This window comes from Rhyacophila brunnea, unplaced genomic scaffold (assembly GCF_057557595.1).
Source record: "Rhyacophila brunnea isolate RB1 unplaced genomic scaffold, BYU_Rbru_1.0 scaffold_16, whole genome shotgun sequence".
Taxonomy (NCBI): Eukaryota; Metazoa; Arthropoda; class Insecta; order Trichoptera; family Rhyacophilidae; genus Rhyacophila; species Rhyacophila brunnea.
The window spans coordinates 11,025,332-11,031,331 of NW_028232816.1; the positions used below are offsets into that span (position 1 = coordinate 11,025,332).

Consider the following 6,000-nt stretch of genomic DNA (forward strand, 5'->3'; position numbering starts at 1 on the left):
ACTTAAGAACATATTAAGTCAAGGATCACAGTAAAAAATATAACAAACAAATTATGAATAATAAAGTATCAAAAGCCATAAGTTAAAATTTATCGTAATTAAGTATGACTCCTTTAGCATTGTGGTCAATGTGCGTGGGCGCGATACCCGAGAGATGCAGGTTCGCAATATTCCAGATGGTGTTCGTTAGTTTTTTTTTTTAATTCTTTAAGCCCTGTCTAGCCCAATCCATAATAGTTTTAAAAAAATCTTCTATCTATCTATAAAATATCTAAAGTTATATATGATTTATTGGCATATTTTTACACCCAATAACTACTCATTTAAGTAATATGCACACAATCAGCTCAATAACTATTACAATCTTTAAAAATAACGTGCTATCAGTAGCGAAGGGTGGAAGAGAGGCCTGCTAAGATCCACCATAAATAGTGCACATTAAACTTTATTAGTCAAATGTATTTATTTTTATTGAACTAAGACTACAATTTTCAGATGGTGTTGGTTATTTTTTACAACGTTTTTATTAGCACGTATTCTTATTTTTCCGATGGCTGTTTATCCGGTACAAATCTTGCAATCGATTTTTAACTAACTTTCCGACTAGCTAGACATTTTAAAATTTTAGAATATATCAGAACACGATGCCAATGTATTCTTTTAATACTTTTAGCCATCTTTATGTAAAATTGAATTCATTTTCAGTTAATTCTGTTTTGTATAAAAAGTTATTTCGGATGAAATCCGTAATCTAATCCACTATTATTGGTTGCTAAGGTGGTCGTCCTAGCAACTAAATTATTAATATATACGTGCGTTTCTATGGACTTCAAAATGACATCTCAGTATATTTGTTTGTTTTTTTATTTACTTAATATCAAGTACAAGTTTGAGCATAATAATTCAACAGAAAATTTAAAAACGTTGTATATAAAAAGTTTTTTTTATCTTTTTTTTAAATCTATTGCAAGATTTGTACCGGATAAACAACCACCGGACAAATAAGAATACGAGCTAATAAAAACGTTGTAATATACATATATATAAATAAGATACGAGGAATTACACCGAATGAGCTAAGCAGGGTCCTATTTTAAGAATTTATAAAACAATGCCCACCTATACTCATCCTCACGCAGGTGGAATATGTGATTATCCGAAGTGATTTGGTTGAACAGAGTTATTGCCATTGCTTGGAAGTATCAGAGGAAATGAAATATTTTCAATAAAAATATCATTAGGTAAATATAAAAACCAGTAAAAACGTCTGTTTATTTACCTACCAGATAACACATTTTATGTTATTATTATTATTATTGATAGCGAATTTATTATAAATTTAACATTTCAATATAAAATGAGGTCAATAAGTTGTCATATGTTTTATGTAACACTTATCAGCTAATTTAATGTTATTTTGTTGAAGTGTACACCAGCAATCATTGTCAAAGTGTGTTCCGCGGGAATGTATCTAATGAATAAAAAACTAAAATTTGCATTACGGTGTCTACAAGAATCCCTGTCGCTCGAGAGTCTTCTTGCTCCATTCCATCGCATCCATTCTATACACAAGACCGCTTTCGGCTACGGCAGCTATCTAGGGTAGGTTTGTATCGAAGTATTAGCACTTATTGTAACAATAATAATAACAATAAGTTAGTTGGAATTGTTACAATAAGTGCTATGTTTTAACAGCACCCCTATTCGCTGTAGTAAATTTTAGAGCGAGATAGACAGTTTTTACTGTTTAGACTAGTGGTTTCCAAGCTTTAAGTCACGACGCCTCCCTTTTAAAACAATCTAATCTTGGCGCCTCCCCCCCCCCCTTTTATTTCATTAAATACATTTTTACACAAAGTGCTTTTTTCTACTAAACGGGCTGGATATAATATGGATTTCACTGCATGTAATGCAGAAAATTCCGTTTCGCATAAATATTACGATGTTACGAAATGGTAGCAGTTCCTACTTGCATTGCTTTTCTTGACAAAGTATTATATTGTTATTCTTCAGTTCGATTCAACGAAAATTTCACAAAGGTTTTTGTTTCCATATAGCCATTTTTATCAGTCAGGAAATACACTACAAATAATTATAAAATAAAATTCTACGTGTAAATTATCATCAATCGCACACACCACACAATCACATCAAATTGTATCACACAGACACATAGGTATATCATAAAATGTTAATATTCTGTAACCAAAACAGTGCCGCAGGCGACTTTTTTTACTAATAGGACGAACTTGTTGTGTGTGTTTATCTCACTTAACTGGTCGATCCGCAACACCGGGCCCCCAGGCTGGAGCCCTGTCAGCCCCCCTCTTGTGGGGGCCATGCACAATAGTATAGAAATTAGGTATAATAAAATTAGTCTCCATATCTTCATACAGGTTTGCAAACAACCTAACTTTTATAGGACTGTTTTTATGTAGTTTATAACTAGCTGCCATTTTATAAACTATGCACTTGCAAACTGCAAACCTGTGGCTACATTATTGTGTAAAACTTTTCGCGTCTCACTTTGCAACAGTCCGCGCCCCCCAGTTTGGAAATCGCTGGTTTAGACGGTATCTCCCATAGGAAAAATACGGTACTTTTGATACCGGGGTGATATTTCCAAGAAGAGAGTCTCGCAAAGTAAAATATGTACAGTGGGATAAACTTTTCTGTGACGACCAATGTTTGAGAAATGCTGGTTTAGATAATAATAACAGCAAACTCGATAGTGGATAAGGTGGATTGATAACATCATTTAAATTGCATTTTATTTGCCAGTGTGATTTTAATTTTGTTTGAAAAATATATAAATTCCTACTAACCATGTATACCTAGCCATTAATTTAGTTTGCATTCACTAGACTAGACAATAATATATTATAAAATTATGTAATTATCAAATATGTTGAAAAAACCTTCTTCCATTAAGATGTAGGTGAGCGGTGGCGAACCTATGGCACGCGTTTAAAGAGAGAAAAACATACCAATAATAATAAGGTTAAATACAAACCTACCCAAGATAGCAGCCGTAGCAGCCGAACGCAGTCTTGTGTATTGAATAGATGCGCAGGACCGGTTTCGATTGTTAAGACTACTTTGCTGATCTATAACGTCAAGATCAATTAGCAATTTCCCATTAAACGGACGACGAAACCGGTCCTGATCGTTATTACACTATGCGGTGTAAGTAAACCACACATTCTACTATAGTTTGTTTAATAAAATGGTATTCCACCAATAATTAACATTTAACAATATTAAATCAATAAAAAAATAATTTGTTATCCCATCTTAAGTATATACTTTGTATTATTAATAAACACTGCGAATTTTATATACGAACACTTGGAAAAATGAATTAATTTGATAATATTTAACTATCCCGATACTGTTGTGTTACGTAGGGTTTTAAATATTATCTATTTTAGTCAATATCTACTTCATATTTTACCAGAATCATGGTCAAAACAGATAACGAATAAAAAGTGTCTATAAATCCATATAATTAAAATGATATCACATCTTGAAACTATTACAATGTTTTAATTTAAATTTATAGATAAAATTATAAATAATAATAATTATAATAATAGTAATTATTCCTTCAATAACTCATTGGTTGGTATATTTATGATAATATTATTATGATTTATAATTTACATGTTGAATAAATTCATTTTATTTTTATGGTAGATGCCATAATTACTTGTTTTATCCTCGAAATATTAATTATCAAGTGTTTTTATAAAGACATGTTCACACACTAACCTGGAAATGTATATAAATGTTCAATATATGAATTGTATTATAAACTTGTATACACTGTCCTATAATTAATGTAAATCGTCATATACCTATTTCAAATGAGTCGCCTAGAGTCATAACTCACATTTTGCAATTTTGTCATTTTTTAGTTAAATATACCAAGTGATACTAAAGAAAAATAGTTGGCCATCAAGTCACTAAACCATGTGAAAATCGTTGACTAAGTTTACTGTTAGTGTATATTATCTGTTATGTGGTCATAACTCACATTTTTCAATGAATAATGTGAGTTCTGTCATCAAGGCCTTTCTAAGCAATCAGAGAGCTCTATTTTCCATAGTGTCTATTTCCCATAGCTGTGTGTCTTTAGGAGTAATATGCATATTTTAAAAAAAAATGTAAATCGACTCACTCACTCATTAATACTCAAGGGAGTCAATGCTTGACTTCTAATTACAAAAAACAGTGCTATGATGGTTTTTTGCGATTATCTCAAAACTCGATTTTTTTATGTGAGTTGTGACACTAGGCAACTCAAATACAAGGTTTTTAAAAATAGAAATAATATAATAAATAATCAGTCAATGTTATAATACCATAAGATTCGTACTGGTTTCGCCTGTTTTAGACAACCACGAAATACTCAATAACTACTTATTTAATATGCACGCAATCAGCCCAATATTTTTTATAATCTTTCAAAATAACGTGCTACCAGCAGCGAAGGGTGGAAGTAGGTTGTGAAGATCCACCATAAATAGTGCACATTAAACTTTATTAGTCATACGTAGGTATTTGTCTTTAATGAACTAAGACTAAAATTTACGTTTTTGGTTAGTTTTTAAAAATCAATTAAACTCCGCCGAAACCAAACCGTAATAGTTTTCGTATATTTTGGACGATACGACGAAATTGTACCTACACACTTTTTCATTCATACTTATTGGTTTTCTTGGTACATTTTTAATAGATAAAAAATATTATTCCTTCTATAAAATATCCAAAGTTATGTATGATTTAATTGAATACTTTTAGATATTTTATAGATAGACGAGTATTTTTTGACTTTATTATCTGTTATGGCTTGGCTTTTGCATGGTTTAATTGAATTTTAAAAACTTTTGTAAATTGTAGGCTTATTTCAATAAAATCAAATACGTATGACTGACAAAGTTTAATGTGCACTATTTATGGCGTATCTTAACAGCCTACCTCCACCCTTCGCCACTGCGTACTGTTGACTTTTTAAAAAAAATGGCCTTATTCTGATTTTTGAACAATGTCCTATGTCTAAATTAAAAAAAAAAACTGTCCACACACAAGTTGACAGCTCGTAATATAAACGGCAACTCAACCTGACTCGGTTTAAAATTTGGAAAAAATAATTAAAATTAAGGTGTTCACGCGATAACTTATTAAAACAATTATGGTAAACTATATTCAGATAGTAAAGTTACCGAATATTTTATGAGGTTATCAACTTTCTTCTGTGAGTATACATACACAGACGAAACCGGTACTAATCTTTATTTTCAACTTGTTCATACAATATGTGGTTAATTATTTAATTTCCATTTATTGCCAGTGTTTGAATGTATTACACATTTATTGTTCATACACTGAAATAAGACACACACACACAGTGATAAAAATCCTACCTGTTGAGCGTAGGTCACACGGATACTCTCTCCTCCCCAACTCACAAGAAAAACAATTTTATTTACAACTCGGAAGCGTTTCGGCGAATATTTTCAAACAAGAAACAAACAATTAAAACAAATGCTGCGCCGTGCAAACGCGACGGTCCGTTGTCTATTTGCAATTAGTCCGGAGTTCGCTTGCTCGGGACTCGCGGCGCGGTGTTATTTTTGCGCGGGAGAATGCGGCGCGAAAGATGGACGACTGAAATGTGACGGGAGATGCGCCGCGATTAGCGGTGCTCGAAACACTGAGCGGAGGGAGCCGGCGGCCGGGCCGAGAGGACGATCCCTCCCCCCTCCGCCCCGGGTGTCCTCCCGCCACCACAATCTCGCTGGGCCCTTTTCCTGTGATGTGTGGAGGATTGATCCTCGCGGAATAAAGCGCGGGAAAAGTGACAGCGAACGGCGAGAGAACTTTTGAAAGACGAGCGAATTGAGCGCGAATTAAAAACTGCCCGTATAGTATAGATCAGTGGTTCTCACGTGAAATTTAACTGTGGCCGCATAATTGACATTGACAGTTCTATGGAAA

At 33.0% G+C, this 6,000-nt stretch overlaps 1 protein-coding gene across 1 annotated transcript in view; it reads right to left on the reverse strand.

Annotated features, from left to right (window-relative positions):
• Window positions 1-5,720, reverse strand: part of Eaat1 (Excitatory amino acid transporter 1) — a 164,960-nt gene extending 159,240 nt beyond the window's left edge. The window contains exon 1 of the mRNA XM_085943515.1: window positions 5,427-5,720. The gene's annotated coding sequence lies outside the window, so the exon portion shown is untranslated. The remainder of the gene's footprint in view (window positions 1-5,426) is intronic.
• Window positions 5,721-6,000: the final 280 nt, after the last annotated feature.